This window comes from Canis lupus, chromosome 6, assembly GCF_048164855.1.
Source record: "Canis lupus baileyi chromosome 6, mCanLup2.hap1, whole genome shotgun sequence".
Lineage (NCBI taxonomy): Eukaryota > Metazoa > Chordata > Mammalia > Carnivora > Canidae > Canis > Canis lupus.
Window position 1 is genome coordinate 75,068,564 of NC_132843.1, and position 17,172 is coordinate 75,085,735.

Consider the following 17,172-nt stretch of genomic DNA (forward strand, 5'->3'; position numbering starts at 1 on the left):
TCTTCATTTGTGGTAAGATTAAAACAAACCAATGAAATACCTAACTATCCAATGATAAGGGATAGCTAAGTAAAGTAGGATACATCCAGGCGATAATATAGACACCTAAAAAATGATGATAAAAATATTTACGAAATATTGAGGAGCAAAAAATGCAGCATGAAGCAGAAAGAAAACATTGTCAGTTATAAAACCAAATTATCACAGTGGCTGCTTCAGCATTTTAGAGGAATGACAAAATTCTTCATAGGGAAAAATTGTTCTCTTTAGGAAAGGTAGACAGAGGGGGTTCTGTCTCAAAAAAGGAAGGCTGAAGGCCAACCTAGATAAGGAGAGATTTAGGAAAATCAGGAACTAAATTGCCCAGCATAACAATGTAACAAGTTTTCCGTTTTTGCATTGACAGTGCAAAAAGACAGAATTGGGGATACTTGATCAAGAAAGAAAGAAGCAAAAAGAAGGTCTATAGCAGTGCCAGGGACTAAGGAAAAGTTGCTTTTGTAATGAAAATGAACATCTAATTTCATAAGAATGCTTGACCTTAATTTTTAACTTTATATCATGTATATGTATATGCATAATATTTTTTAGTTACAAAAATTTCATTTTGTCCTGATGAGAAGTTTTATTTAATTTCTTACAAACTTACAGTTTGTTACATAGTGATAAGAACATGATAAATACTAAAAATCAGTTAACATTTGAATAAAAACATGATGGTTGCTTTACCCATCAATTACAGAACTGAAGGGTCAATTGGTTAGCCAATTGGTTGTACTTAAACCTAGACCTGTAGGCAACAGTAACACCTGGAATTTTTTTAAGTCGTTTTTGTTTTGTTTTGTTTTGTTTTGTTTTTGTTTTTTTGCAATAATACCCCTCTGCTATTGCTAAATCTTCATAAAATATTTTTTTTAAAAAAAATCATGCTGCAGCAATGTAATTTTGGTGTTTCAGAGAATACTGGAGTGGAAGCTAGGTGGTAAGAGAAATGGTAACAGGTACGGTAGAGGAGTCAGACGAGTTTAGGGATCCAGAGAGTGCCATCTAGAACTTTCTGCAATGATGGAATGTTCTACATCTGCAGTGTCTGATATGATAGCCGCCTCTAACCACCACTGCCTATTGAATATTTACAATGTGGCTAGAGTGACTAGGGGACTAAATTGTTAACTAGTTTGAATTTAAATAGGCACATGTGGTTAATGGCTATCATATCAGACAGCACAGAGCAGGCTAGAGAAAACTAGAAACCAGGGGTGAAATAGAATCAGAAGAAAGTAAGTAGGTTCTCTGTTATTCAGAAATCTCAGGACTAGTGCAAAGGGCCCTAGATTTCTCAAAATCACATGAAATAGAAGCTTAAAATATTTTGTTTAGTCATTTAAGAACAAGTGACCCTAAAATGTTGAACGGTAACACATACATTGTATGAACTTAAAGTTGCAAAGCAGACTTCTGTGTTCTGAGAAAAGATTAGAAGGATGTATTTTAAAGCATTACCTTTAGATGGTATGATTATAAATAATTTCTTTTTTTCTCTGTACTCACTGCATTTCCTGGATTTTTCTCCATGAGCATGGATATGTTTTTATTTTTGTTTTTGTCTGAAATTTGATTGGTTGTTTATCTGGATAGTATTTTGAAGTTTGAATGATACCCACCCTCCCAAATTTCCCCATTTCCTTCCCCATTCAATTGATCAGGTTACTGACTAACTGGGTTACCTTGCTTCTGGGAAAGTATGTGGTTAGCAGGAAGGCAGAAGTTCTCTGCAAGACTTCCGGTGTTTTGTTTGAGTGTATAAGGGTTTGCAAAATCTTTAAGAGAAATTGGGGGTTTGGAAGAAACAGAAGGAGGATAGGGGTGAAAATTGTCCTCCAGAAAGCAGTGATTTATAAGGTTGGAGAGGGGGGGTCTGTGCATTTCAAAGGACAGGGCACCAGAATGAGCTTTCTGGTAGTGCTGGGGTCTTGCGTGATTTCAGGGAAATGACTGTGTACTCTTCATAGGAAGAAGAACTTACTGACCCTGGGGTTCTCCGCCTTAACGACAATGTCTCGTGTGTCAAAGATAGTGCAGATGCAACAGAAAGCTGCCATCTTTGAATTCATCAGACAACAGCAAAGGACATTTCGGTGATAACCTGTGTAGACCAAAGGCCCAACCCGCAGTACTCGGTCCCTTAGAGTTTGATTCGGCCCTGGGATGGGTAGAGGAATTTTCCACTAGCCGGAAGGAAGAATTAAATTAAATTAATTAAATTAAAATTAAATTGACTTAAGAGATTAAAAAAAAAAAGGAATGTGGAGAAAACAGAACCCTCATGGATGATGGGAATGTAAAATGTACAGCCACTATGGAAAAACAGTTTGGCAGTTCTTCAAAAAGTTAAACACAGAATTAGCATATGACCCAGCAATTCTTGGTATAGACCTCAAAGAATTTAAAGCAGGGACTCCTAAGCCAGTGTTCACTGCAGCATCATCAGTCACAAAAGCCTAAAGGAGGAAACAACCCAAATGTCCATCAACAGAAAATGGATTTTTAAAAGGTGACATACACATACAATTGCAAATAATTCACCCTTAAAAAGGATTACAATTCTGATTCAAACCACAACATGGATGAATCTAGAAGACATTATGCTGAGTGCAATAAGCCAGACACAAAAGGACAAATGCTGTGTGATCGTACCTATGCGAGGTCCCCACGGTAGAGGCAGCTTTATAGAGATGGAAAGTAGAAGAGAGGTTACCAAGGGCTGGAGGGAGGGGAGGATAGAGAGGTCTTGTTTAATGAGCATAGGGTTTCAGTTTGAGATGGTGAAAAAGTTCTGGAAATGGGTAGTGGTGTTGGTTGCACAGTATGGTGCATGTATTTCATGCCGCTGGATTGTATACTTCAATGTGATTAAAATGGTAAATTTTATGTTATGGTTATTTTACCACAATAAAAAAAATCCTTTAAAAAACACTTAATTTGTGTTTTCGTATTCTTAAGTTTTATTAAGTGGCTTCAGAACAGTCTTTAGAGTTAAGTTAGCCTTCGTGATGAGGCAACAGCCTCTTGGCTTTCTGCTTGATGCCCTGTGTGTTGAGGTCTTTCTACCCTTGCCAGTGAGAACACAGACTGTTCCTAGTTTGCTGAGCCTCAGGAATTTTCTGCCTTTGTCCTGTTGGTGCCTGTTTCTCTGGCTTCGGGTGATTTCTCGTAGGTGTGTAGCTGGTCCCCAGCCAAAGACTCGAGAGCATCCCTCTGTTGATTTCTGCGCAGCTTGTCTTCTCCCTGATGCTCAGCCCGGCAATTCTGGCCACGTTGCACCTGCCACACTCCAATCTCTGCCTGTCAACTCGGCGAGGCTGCTGGCTCCCTGCACGGGAGCTTGGTGACCATGGCCACACAGCAAGCTGCTCCCGCGGGAAAGCTCACCTTGTCTTTTCCCTTCTCACAAAGATCATAGTCCAGGGCTGCTTCTTGTACAGTGTCTCAATCCCTTTGGGGATTCCTGGATTTCTTTCCGTGCGTAGCTCTCTCCACTCTGGTACTCTGCCTGAAACTCCCATGGCTTCAGACTCCCTGAGCACAGATCCCCAGCTCTTCAAGACTTCGACTGCACTGTGTTTTGCCGCGGTTTCCCTCCTCCTGTCGTGACACAAAACATGCGTCCACATGGGAGCCAGAGCCCCTTTTCTCTCGGGTGTTATCTAATGTCCGAAAATTGCTGTCTATATTGGATCCAATTTACCTGTTTGTGGTATCAGGGCAGGTCTGGTACTAGTGGAGTTGCCTGGTCTGGCCAGATCTGGAAGTGTGAAATACCGTACTTTTAATTTTTAGAATTTCTTTTAAAAAACAAAACAAAACAAAACAAAAAACAAAACAAAACATATCTGATCCTTTTCATTACATCTTGTTCTTACATTATGGTTTCCACTCTTGATTCCCTTTGAACATGTAAACATCTTTAATTTAAGGCACGCTCATATTTTTCTATTATCTGTATTTCTTTGGATGTGATTTATCTAATTCCCTGCACTCTCCCTCTTTCTTACTTCCTTGTCTCCTCTTGTGGGATACACATTTTTACTAGGAATGCTTCTTCAGTGGGAGCTAGTTCCACAGGGATCAAGTGTGCTGATGTGTGGAGATTTTCTCTGTGGGGCAGGATCACATTTGACTGTGTCTGCCAAGGCCCCAGAGGTTTCAGTTTTTATAAGAATTTATCGTTTGGGGTTTTCCACATAGACAGGATAATGCAAATTCATACAACACATCGATCAAAGTTCAGGGGCAGGCTTCCTATTTCTTTTTTCTCTACCCTCTTGCTCCTTTGCTGCTTCACTGGCTTAGTGAGCAGGGTAGTCTAGTTTCCATTTTAGGGACTGGCTCTCAGATTTACCAAAGGGCCCATCTCTTGGTGGCAATGTTTGTCCGAAACTTTGGACTCAAGTCTAGAGCTTTGTATGTGTTAAAACCATGGTCCCCATAGGGATTTACTTCATTCTGGCACCTCCATAGGTCATTGGGTTTAGCTCTTGCTCACTGCACTGGTTTTGAATATTCTATTTGTTCTTTTACCTGGGGATTTCCCATTCTCAATTTCAAGCTCAACTGTCTGTTTTAAAAATGTGATTTAGGTTTATTGGATCCAGTTTTTCTAAGCCTTTTGCATGGGATGAGAAGCTTCAAAAGTCAGTCCTGTCCACCATATTGGCTTGAAGGATGTGTGGTATTGAGGACTCCATCTTACGGCCTCTTGAGTCATACAGTTTCTGGAATCACGCTCTTTCACTTGTAATGAATGTGTTATTTATCTTCTGCTTGATTCCAAAGAGAATTTTAGATGCTAGTGGTGAATTTCTCATCTCCTAGTTTGACTATAAGGTGCTTTTGTGGCATGGAGCATGTTATTTTAGCTTCTATGCTCCAGGACTCCTGAAGCAACACCAGCCTAGCACAGGGCTGAATAGGTATCTGTTGAAAAGAACAGAAAGAAAATTTCTTAAACTTTATTAAGAACTTGTATGTATGTATGTGTGTATGTATGTATTTATTTATTTTTAAAGATTTTATTTATTTGTTCATGAGAGACACAGAGAAAGAGAGAGAGACAGAGACATAGGCAGAGGAAGAAGCAGGCTCCATGCAGGGAGCCTCATACGGGACTTGATCATAGGACTCCGGGATCATGACCTGAGCCAAAGGGAGATGTTCAACTGCTGAGCCACCCAAGTATCCCAAGAACTTGTATTTATTAAGTTCACTTTCTTTAAGATGAAACCCTTTTTATTGGACTGAAGATAACTGTTGGGTAGGCAGATGATCCCTCAACCAGTAGCTGTTTTTGATTTTCTCTATTAATCTGCTAAGAAAATAAGGCATTGGGTAGCCCCGGTGGCCCAGCAGTTTGGCGCTGCCTTCGGCTTGGGGTGTGATCCTGGAGACCTGGGATCAGGTCCCGTGTCGGGCTCCCTGCATGGAGCCTGCTTCTCTCTCTCTCCCTCTCCGTCTGCCCTTGTCTCTGCCTCTCTCTCTCTGTCATGAATAAATAAATAAAATCTTAAAAAAGAAAAGAAAATACAGCATTAGGAAAAAGCTCAATAAAAAGATAATACCTCCTCAAAGAGGTAATGCTTCAATTGGCTAAAACAGGAAGTGACAAAATGGAACCACTCCTTTTAAATCCTATTGGTGATCATGAAGTAATTTAGACACACGAAGATGCAGAGAAAACTTCATAAATGTCTAGCAAACAGCGTAAAAAAACAAAACCTTCCAATGAGGGTGGGGGCCAGGGAGGAGTGGGTGGTGGTGCTCTCTCTTGGAGTCTATTACTGGACCACTCAGGGACATCCTCTGGATCTGGAGCCAGAGCAGAGCGAGATGTGGAGGCAGGGGCCCCATCTGTAAGAAAGGAGCTCTGAAACCCCTTCATACTTGCTGCTTGGAGCTCCACAAGAGGTGGTGCCTCCCAGAGAGCTGTATTGTCTGGGGACTAGAGAGGCCTCTGGTTGACCCTCCAGCCAGAGACTCTGGGAATAGTTGGATGCACCCCATTTCTCCTCATTTTAAGAAAATCCCTAAGAGACCCTTAGTTGGAAATTTACGCAACTGGATTGCCCCAGACTTCCCGAAGAAGGAGCAATATCTTGTTGCTTCTGCAAAGAAATGAATCTTTTGGAAAACTTGGGACTCTGGATATTCTTTCAAAAGGCTTTTCCAAGGACGGGGCTGCAGAGAGATGGAGGGGCATGACACTAATGGGAAACACCTGAGGAGCAGAGCTGGGAAATAATTTATTTGGGTACCTGCTTCCTGCATCCAGATTTTGGGGGAAAACCTCTCTCCAGAAGGATCCAGGATCCCTGGAGGGGCAGAAGCGAGGCGTGAGGACAGGTTTAAGAGCAAAGTGATCTCAGCACTGAGTGAAACAGGCTTCATGGGCCCTATTGCCAAACTGAGGACAGTGCTCCATCCTGTGGGCAACTCCTCCTTCAGAGAGGGTTTCTAGAAGAGCCCATAACGAAAAAAAAACCTCAGGCTATATATTGGAAAAAGCTAAAAACACCCAAATATCTGTGACTTCCATGACATTTAAAAACTTAAAGTTTATTAAGAAAGAGGAAAGCCAGCAATGATAATAGGGATTCTCCAGAGGCAGATAAAGACATCCATCAAGTTGAGTTTATCCTTTTGGCACTTGTAAGACAAAGCATTAACTCTACGGACAGAATGTTCAACCCATAGGGAAGGAGGGATCTCTTCTCAGAAGAACATATACCAACTTGGTTCACTTACTTTTACTCATCTGTAGGGATTGCCCAGAGAGCGGACTCATTCCAGTACCAGGGACTTTTGAAGCAAAGGCTAGGAATTAATTTCCAGCTCTTGACTAGACTGCAGAGTCCGCTCACCCATGCTAGAAGAAACCTTTGCTAGTCTTCAGTTTAACTCACTTAATTTGCAGGAAAGAGCCTTGAAGTCCTAAAGACATGCAATCATACCACTCAATGACAGCTGGGACTGCAATCTGATGTCCTGACACTCAGTCTCATGCTTTTTTCTGATACAACTCAAAAGCTTTTCTGGGCTGGAGAGCACACTCAGAGCTGGCTTACCTGTGAAAGACAATTAAGGAAGTACTGACTTTAGGTGGGGAAGTGACTTGTTCAGCGGTAATGGAACCTTTCCACTGGCAGGAAAATAGATATGGGCTACTTCTTATCTGTGATAGGAAGGAAGAACATCGAAGTTTCCATACTCAATTTCAGACCTTTTTTTATTTTATTTTAATTTTTATTCTAAAGTAACAATCTCCAATTTTGTTTGAGTATATCTGTTTGGATTATTAGAACCACAAGTAATCCCAGTCCCCTTCTGTGTTCAATACTTCCTGAGAAGGAAGACAAAGTTTGAGACGAAATCTTTGGGTTATCTTTCTCATTACTGTTGGGAGGAGTGCGTGAGGTGGGAGGGCAGGTGGTAAAAGTTAAGAGAAATCGAGGCTATGATTCAGTTGCTCTTCCACATAGCGGATGTTCAGAATGTTCTTTTCTACACATGGTACGTTTTCTACACATGGTGGTTTCTAGGGTCCTACAAAGCATGGTGGGCCTCCAGGTGGGCTTGGAGCCCTTTGTTCAAATGGTAGAGGAACCTTGGTGGGAACACAGAAGGATCTGACTCAGCTTGATCTTGCCTCCCTTCCTGTTGTCTCATTGTTTTATCCATGTCACAGTTCCTTTGATGGGAATAAATTGACAGGGAAAAGGGAAGCGTAGGAGCAGTAGAAATAGGAACTTTTTAGGGAAGAACCAGAATTGGTTGTCTTCAGAGTTAGTCTCCAGCCCCCATGTGCACACTCCGTTCACACGGTGCCTTATAAAGACAGCCAACGAATACACATGCTTAGCCTGTTTCTTTCTTTTTGCTATTCTAAACAAATGTTCCTTGGACTAAGTAGCATCTTCTTCTTGTCATTCTTTGAATCTATGGCAGAAATCTTAACTTAGCAATAATTGACCCAATGGTATTTTAAGAAGGTTCTGTAGAAAACGTGCAGGAAGATAGAAAATACATATATTTGTATATGTATTTTTGTAAAGCCTCTTAAATTTCTGGACTTTTTTTTTTTATTTCTGGACATTTTTTGATGGTCAGCTCAATTCAACTTGATGTATAGACTTTTATGGAGTATTTTTCTATTTTATCTCCTCATAACCTTCTCATATTCAGAAACCTCGTTCTCTTTATTATGTAATTTTACAGTGAATTCATCATATGGTTTCACTCATAGGTGGAATATAAGAAATAGTGAAAGGGATTATAAGGGAAAGGAGGGGAACTGAGTGGGAAAAATTAGAGAGGGAGACAAACCACGAGAGACTCCTAACTCTCGGAAATAAACAAAGAGTTGCAGAAGGGGAGGTGGGTGGGGGGATGGAGTGACTGGGTGTTGGGTACTGAGGAGGGTACTTGATGGGATGAGCACTGGGTGTTACACTGTATGTTGGAAAATTGAATTTAAATCTTAAAAATGCAAAAAAATTAGTGACTTATATTCCTACTGGATTTAAGCATTTGTACAAATGTGGGAAGTACTGAAGGGCTTTCAAATGTTGATACTGTTACAGATTAAAAAAAAATGGAAGGCTCAAAAAGATTCACTTAGTAAATGAAGGAGAGTCATTACAAAGTTATCTACATTTCATACCTGAAACCATTTTATTTTTAAGAAAGTCTGAGGGCAGGGATGCCTGGGTGGTTCAGTCGGTTAGTTGTCCAACTCTTGATTTCAGCTCAGGTGATGATCTCAGGGTCATGAGATCTGGCCTCGAGTCAGGCTCTGCTCAGCGGGGAGTCTGCAAGAGATTCTCTCTCTCCCCTCGCCCTGCTTGTGTATGCTTTCACTCTCCTCAGTAAATAAATCTTTGTAAAAAAAGTTTGAGGGCTATATATAAGTGTGAATAATATCGGCTCTAAAATTTAGCCAGAGGCCAACCTGAGAAAATGACCAGATAGCTAGCTGACTCCATCACATAAATAAGAACCACTGGCATCTTTATTTTTTTCACATTCAAATAAGCAAAAATTTTTCAATTAATTAACAGAGTATATTACTGGTTTCAGAGGTAGAGGTCAGTGATTCATTAGTCTTATATAACACCCAGCGCTCATGACATTACATGGCCTCCTTAATGCCCATCATCCACTTACCCCATCCCTCCACACACCCCCTCCCAGCAACACTCAGTTTGCTTCCTACAGTTAAGAGTCTCTTATAGTTTGTATCCTTCTTTGGTTTCATCTTGTTTTATTTTTCCCTTCCTTCCCTTATGATCCTGTTTTATTTCTTAAATTCCACATGAGTGAGATCATGTGATAATTGTCTTTCTCTGATTGACTTATTTCACTTAAGCATAATACCCTGTGTTCCATCCATGTCATTGCAAATGACAAGAGTTCATTTTTTGATGGCTGAGTAATATTCCATTGTATACATATACCATATCTTCTTTATCCATTCATCTCTCGAAGGATATCTGGGTCACCATATTTGTATCTTTGGGGTAAATCCCTAGTAGTGCAATTGCTGGGTCATAGGGTAGCTCTATATTCAACTTAATAAGGAACTTTCACTGTTTTCCAGAGTGGCTACACAACTAGCATCTTTAATATATATTTTTATATGAGAATTTTAGACTTTATACAAAAGGATCTTGTTAATATTTTAAAGACTTGACACCACTAATTTGAATAAAGTAAAATTTAAATAAAATTTTTAGTCAGCAAAAAACTATTTCCTCCCTACATAACAAGATAAACTGTGGGGACCCTGATGACATTTACCCAATAGCAGCCACAGTAATTCCTATTTATTCAACGCTTCAGTTGTTTCCCAGTGCGACCATGGCCTTATTTATTAAACAAGTACTTGAAATATTTTTCTACCACTAGATGGAGACATAACTATAAGAGATCAAAGCTCGCTTGCCTGTTTAAAAGGGGGAAAAAAAAATCACCTCACCCTGCACTAATTGCATAGAGAAAGGGACATATAAGTAATACAATGTGATCATTTTTTGACAGTTTTATATACTTGTTTAAATTTTCAGTATTTCGGGATCCCTGGGTGGCGCAGCGGTTTGGCACCTGCCTTTGGCCCAGGGCGTGATCCTGGAGACCCGAGATCGAGTCCCACGTCGGGCTCCTGGTGCATGGAGCCTGCTTCTCCCTCTGCCTATGTCTCTGCCTCTCTCTCTCTCTGTGACTATCATAAATAAATAAAAATTAAAAAAAAATAAATAAATTTTTAGTATTTCATTACTATAAAAGCCTGACATGTAAACGTTCCAGGTAATTTTCAGATGCCGTATTAATACCTTAAATCTCTGGGACTGAACAACAGAAGATGGTCAGTTGTGAAAACAGAATATAGTAAAACTGCATGTGTAATGTTATTAGGACCATGTCTAGAATCTAGTTTTTTTTTTTTTTTTTAGAATCTAGTTTTCTATTTAATAATAGTAAAAGATCTAATAAAAGCTATTATCTAGCAGTACTTTCTGTCATGGAATTTAAAGATTCTTTTTCAGAATAAGACTTAGATGGATGCATTTGCTTCATCAGTTCTACCTAAAATTCTGTAACTTTTTACTCTATAGATTCAAGACTATCTTCAAACTAGAAACATCTTCCTTTATTATTTCTCTAGTTATCATCTACAATGAAAATGTTTTTATGTACATTATGTGGTTATATGTGTATGTATAAGTTTTAATAAATTAATATATATTCACCTATTTATAGAATATAAATAATAAAAATGAGATTCCCAGGTTAAACATTATATATATATTTAAATGTGATCATATACTGTCAGATTACTGTCCAGTTGTTGAAACAGCCACTTTAATCCCTGATGTGTATGTTTGTTTTACTAAAATCTTTTTAACACTGAATGCTTAGAATTTTGCCTACCTGATGACTGAAAATTTATAATTTTTACCTGCATATCTTTGAATACCTGTGATATTGAACTTTTTATATTTTTATTAGGTATATGCAATTTTCCCCCTATAATTGTGTTTTTGCTGCTTTATCCAATTTCTTATTTGAATGTTTATCTTTGTAATTGCAGAATTCATTTTATATCAGATATTAGTTTGTCGTCTATTATACTGGCTGCAAATATATTCTGGCTTACATTTATAGTGATTTATGCCATATATAATTTTGAAGGTGATCAAGTATTTTTCTTTAGAATTTTTGGTTTTCTGGTATTGTTCAAGTTTATTCAATTGTTATTCTCAATTCTTATCGCATGTATATACTTTCACATAAAGATAATAAAATAATATATACATATTTAAATTCTAGATACTTAATCTATCTGGATTTTACTTACATAAATAATGGGATGCAGCAATCTTTCTGTCTTCCAGAACAATATGCATTTATGCTGGCCTCATTTTTATAAAATAGTCTATTATTTTTCTAGTGAATTAAAGTATCAAGTTCATCCTAAATTAAGTTTCTGTATAATGTTAGAACTCTTTCTCTGCTCATACATTTCACTATCTTGGTTTATCTATTCTTAAATATGTATTAGTACCTTTCATGATTAATTTAATTTTAATTTGATAAGCCTTATTTCAAATAATTTAAGATATAAAACAATGGCTATTATGGAATTACAATAAGCCTCAAAATCAGCTAAACTCCTGGACTCCTGACAGTGAGGATAAGCAATTTCACTTGTTCCTCTTTCTGAGGCCTCAGCAATGATAAATCTAGGTGATTCCTCATTTTCCTGAAACCTAAACACAACGCAGGGCTTTTTAAAAAAATACATTTTCCATGATGAATAGTTCCATTGTCTTGATTTTATTTTTTTTTCTTACAGTAAATAACTGTTTTCTCTGAGCAGTGTGGCATACTGTTCTATTATAAATTACCTAAACTTAGAAAGATCTTTTTCTCTGAGTGGGACTTTCAGTAGGGGAAAGCCTGGGCTGGCTGCTTAACTGCATGCTTGCCTGGTTGGAATGTATTTCTGCCAATCTCTTTTGCAGTTTCAGAATGATGTTTTATAAAAGTCATCCTCTAGTTTGCAATAGTACATAAAAAGTATGGGCTTCTGATTGGCTGCCTTAATAATATTAGCCCTGGTTATAATATTTAAATTCATATATCTGTTTTGTCAAAGATACAAATACTTTTGAGTAGGGGGCCCTGGGTGGTTCAGTCAGTTAAGCATCCGACTCTTGATTTCAGCTCAGGTCACGATCTCAGGGTCGTGGGATCAAGATTGTGGGATGGAGCTGGACATGGAATCTGCCTAAGATCCCTCCCCCCAAATAAATAAATAAATAAATAAATAAATAAATAAATAAATAAATAAATACTTATGAGCCTTATTTTTAGGGAAGAGCTTTGAAATTTTCTTTTTTCCCCATTATTCAAAAGAAAAAGTAAAATCTGCGGTCTTGCTGGATTACTTATTCAAACAGAGAATCAAGAATCCTTGCCTCTTTTCAATTAGCAACTCTCTGGGGACTAAACGATTAAAGTGAGGTGGAGTGCATGCTAACAGAGGTAAGAGTCACCACCATCTGGGGCTCAGAGGGAAGACCCATCTGTCTGCTGCCATCTGTCCCAGCAGTTGGTTGTCGCTGAGGTTGGATCCATTAGGATTCAGATATTTGTTTTGTTTTAATGACACGAGGACATCTGCAAGCCTTTGAACTTAAAGAAAAATGATTAAACTGCTTAATTCCCCATTTTGGGTTTGATACTTCACCTATTAAACTGGTTAGAACAGTAGTCTGGCTAAAGGCAGGAAATAGGTTTCTTTCTTTTGTAGTGAGAGCTTGGGGTCCAGCAGAAGGAGGTTCTGTTTCTGTAATGTGAGGGGCCCAGCAGGGAGCGCTGCTGCTCCCCCCACCCCGGGAGATAGATACACTGTGCTCCCGCCTGGTTCTCCAGCTTCACTCAGGCGGGTGATTGGCATCCTCTGTTGAACAGCCTCTCCCTGCCCTGGTTCATTCATAGTTTGCTATTTCATTTCTTTTCTTTGAACAAAAAAGATGGTCAAAACCCCTACTTTGCTGCCCAAGCATTTGATGAAGTTCCACTACTGATGATGATCTGTTTTTTTTCTTCCCTGAATGAAAGTCCATAACTTTTACAAAACAGGGACTGGGGAATCCAGGTGAAATTTGTGAGTCCAAAACGGGGTCTCCAGTCTTCTGGAAACACTTTGTTTTCAGGGTATGCGTATCTCCTGAGAAGTGAAATGGGCATATTGAAGACAATCCTGATATATTCTGAATATAACCCAGTTCCCAAGGAGGGAACGTTGATCTGGAACAGTTTATGTGCCTTAGTAGAAAGAGAATAATGTTTTCCAGATGCGATGGTATATTAGTACAAAAAGACCACTAAATGCATATATAAATCAGAGAGTCTCTAAGGCTTCAAAAAGCATAAGAAATCACGATAATATTCCTAATGTTTTAAATGTGCTTTTTCTGAAATTAAAGCAAAAAAAGAATAAAGAAAAACCTCTGTAGTTTGAAGAAAACAGAAGCACCTATCTTGCAGTCACTGTGTTTGTAAAGACAACCATTATTTACATATGATAAAGAAATAAATATTCAGGGGACAAAGCCTTAACATGTTTTTTTTTCTATTTGAAAATGTGGCCTTCCAGGGGCGCTTGGGTGGCTCAGTTGGTTAAGCATTTGCCTTTAGCTCAGGTCATGATCGTGGGGTCCTGGGATCGAACCCTGCATCGGGTTCCCTGCTCAGTGGGGAGTCTGCTTCTCCCTCTGCCTATAGCTCTCCCTGCTTGTGCTCTCTCACTCTATATTTGTCAAATACATAAATAAAATCTTGAAAGAAAAGAAAATGTTGCCTTCCAAATAAAAATACTGGTTTATTTAAATGTTCTAATATCATTGGCTAAAGATAATAGTACACTTTGATGAGAGGGGAAATAGAATACATACACATTAGCTGTAGAAAAATCTAAATTAAAAATGAAAGTGTTTTTCCTGAACTGGTATAAATACTTTCTATCCTTTTTGGGGTTTTGGGTGAAGAAAAGGAAAACTTACAGCTTAAAGGCCTCAGTGTTTCTATTGAAAACAATAAATTAATCATCAACACTCCAATAATTAATAATCATGAAAAGGCCAAAGAAGAAAAACAACCATGGAAGGCAGTAGGCCTAAATTAGTTTTTATAGTAGAAAGACAACATTTAAAGCTATAATATACATATAAATATGATTAGAAATGCATTTTATTTTTACTTATATTTAATGTAATAAATACACAGCATATTGTGCCAGGCACTACTCTAAGAACCCTACAAATATTGACAGATTTCATTCTTACAAAAATCCTACAGGGTTCTACTGTCAGATTTATAGATGAGGAAACAAAAAGGTTAAAAAAAATTGCACAAAATCACATTGCTAAAGATCTCAATATACTTTTCAGTTTAAAAATTAATATATAAAATGTCCCTTTAAAATATAATGGGAGTAAAATTACCAAGTGTTCTGTAAACAAACACAAAATAAATAGTGAACGCTACATTTAGCTATTGTTATTAGCTGGAGCTACCATAACAAAATACCATAGACTGGGTGGTTTGCACAACAGAAATTAATTTTCTCACCATTCTGGAAGCTGGAATCCTAAAATCAGAGTGCCAGCATGGTTGGTTTTGGTGAGGGCTCTCTTCCTGGCTTGCACTTGGCCACTGTCTCACTATGTATTCATATGGTGGTGGTCAGTGGGGGAGACTAGAGAGGGGGCCAGCTTTCTGGTGTCTCTTCTTATAAGGGCACCAATCCCATCCTGAGGGCCCTCTCCTGTGACCTCTTAACCCTAATTGCCTCCCAAAGCCCAGTCTCCAAACACGCATCACAGTGGGGAGTTAGGGCTTCAACATATGAAATTTGGAGTGGACACAAGTCAGTCCCTAGCAGCCACCTTGCAAATGATAACTCAACATTCCCACAATGAAATGACCATTGAGACTCCATTACATCTGCAGCTCCTCCTGAATCAGCAAAGACCCAATTGTTTTTAGTGGTTTGTAGGTAACTAATATATTTTATGTGTTTGTTTCTATAATACTGCATCGAAGAAACTGTGCTTGTGTGTTATTTTTGGATTAGATCTACTAGAGATTATTTATATCCTTCTAGTTTAGGGCTCTAGACTAGCAATCGACACCTGCCCTGGGACTGATGAATATGTGCATAGGTCCCTGTGACAGCTTTCATCTATTTGTTCCAATTGTGGTGCCACCTTTGGCACCTTTGGAATATGGCACCTGAGGATGGTGAGAGCGGTAGCTCTTATCTTCTGTGCCCCCTTGGGGGCACCCAGAACAGTCGCCCAGTCCCTCTGCTGGTCCATGTGAAGGCAAATCTCCAGTGATGACATTTCTATCTCTCTCTAGAAATTTCCAGATTGTTGCTCCACAAAGCCAATGACCCTTCCTTTCAATGCCTTCCCTTGTCTCCAACTCATGAGGAGATGCCATGCTGTCCTTGATCAGTATTAGGCTATGCTGGGAAGAAATGAGTAATCTTTGTATTAATAGGCTGCTTTTTCACTCCATCTACAGGCCCCTTGCCTGTTCTCCCAGCTGATGGAGCTGATGGAAGGCGGAGGTGTAGTCCACATTGAAAGAGGTCCCATTCCAAGAATGCAATGATTATGACCTAAAGAGTCATATCATAGGTTAAGACACACTGCATACCATAAACTCCAAGGGGTAAATACAACACATATAGAAAATGAAGTATTATTTATGTTTTCACTGCCTGGAAAATGGATAACACTTGCATTTGTGTTATCATCAATGAAGCACAGTAACAACCTTTGAATGTCATTGGAAGCTCCAGGGTTCACAGCTGGTGCAATGAATGATCAACATAATGAATAATGATGTGATTAAAAGTAGTAAATGGTATTAGGGAACCACAGGAATAAGAAGACCTAGACAAATATAAATAGGTTCTAAAGAACTATAGCATTGTGCGTAGTCACAATGTTGCCATCTTTTCCTGCCACTAGAAGACATAAAACTACCCTGATTAGCACATTGGGCATTTTTAGTACTAAGAAAATGTGGGGGATCTAGGATCCAAACCAATAGAGATGGCACCTGAACACTATGAATTGATCAGACAATAAACAGATACATAAGCCCCTTCCCTCTACTTATTATTCTAAATTTTCATCAATAAATGACTGTACTTCATATGGGACCATGAATTTAAAAATTAATTTTAAGCCTCATTGCATTTATAGACAGGGGATTCTCAAAAAACAAATTGCTTGCGGCCCTGTACACACTCAGTGCAGCCCTGCTTGTATAGGAAGGCAAATGCAGCATCTGCCCATGGCTCCGATACTTGGTGGGGCAGAGAAGGGGGATGACCAGCATCACAATCCATAGAGGCTCCTTCCATTGGTCAGCCTGATTTCTGTTTCCTTTCCCAGTCCCTATCTCTGTGCCTGCCAGCTCCAGTGTGGGAATCTTTCTAGTTTTCTCCAGGAATAATGCTCCGTGCTTGATGCTGCCGCTGTGCACAGTTGAGGCTCCAGCTCCCCCTACACTGCATCATTCCTATTTGGGCTCCCATAGGCATTCTATCTTCCAAACACCCTAAAAGCAGAAGCAGACAGCTGCTGACACCTCCGTCAGCTTATACAACAGACTATACAACAGACAGCGTTCACAGCAGTCACTAAAACCGTGGATGGAAATAACAGCATGTTCTAGAGAAGTTTGTTCCTCGAAGTCAGAGTTAGGCCTGTTCTGCTATTCTCCTGTGCTGCTGGGCTCAGTGCGGCTACCTAGAACAGTGCTTCCGTACGGAAACTGAGCTTAACCTAAGCTCACTAAAGAATGCTGTAGGGTATGACTCATAAGAAGAACTGGTTAGACTGTCAGAGGCAAACTTAGGAGATTTTGATAAAGAATTATGAAGATCACGGGTGCCTGGGTGGCTCAGTGGTTGAGCATTTGCCTTTGGCTCAGGTCATGATCCTGGGGTCCTGGGATCGAGTTCTGCATCGGGCTCCCTGCAGGGAGCCTGCTTCTCCCTCTGCCTCTCTCTCTGTGTCTCTCATGAATAAA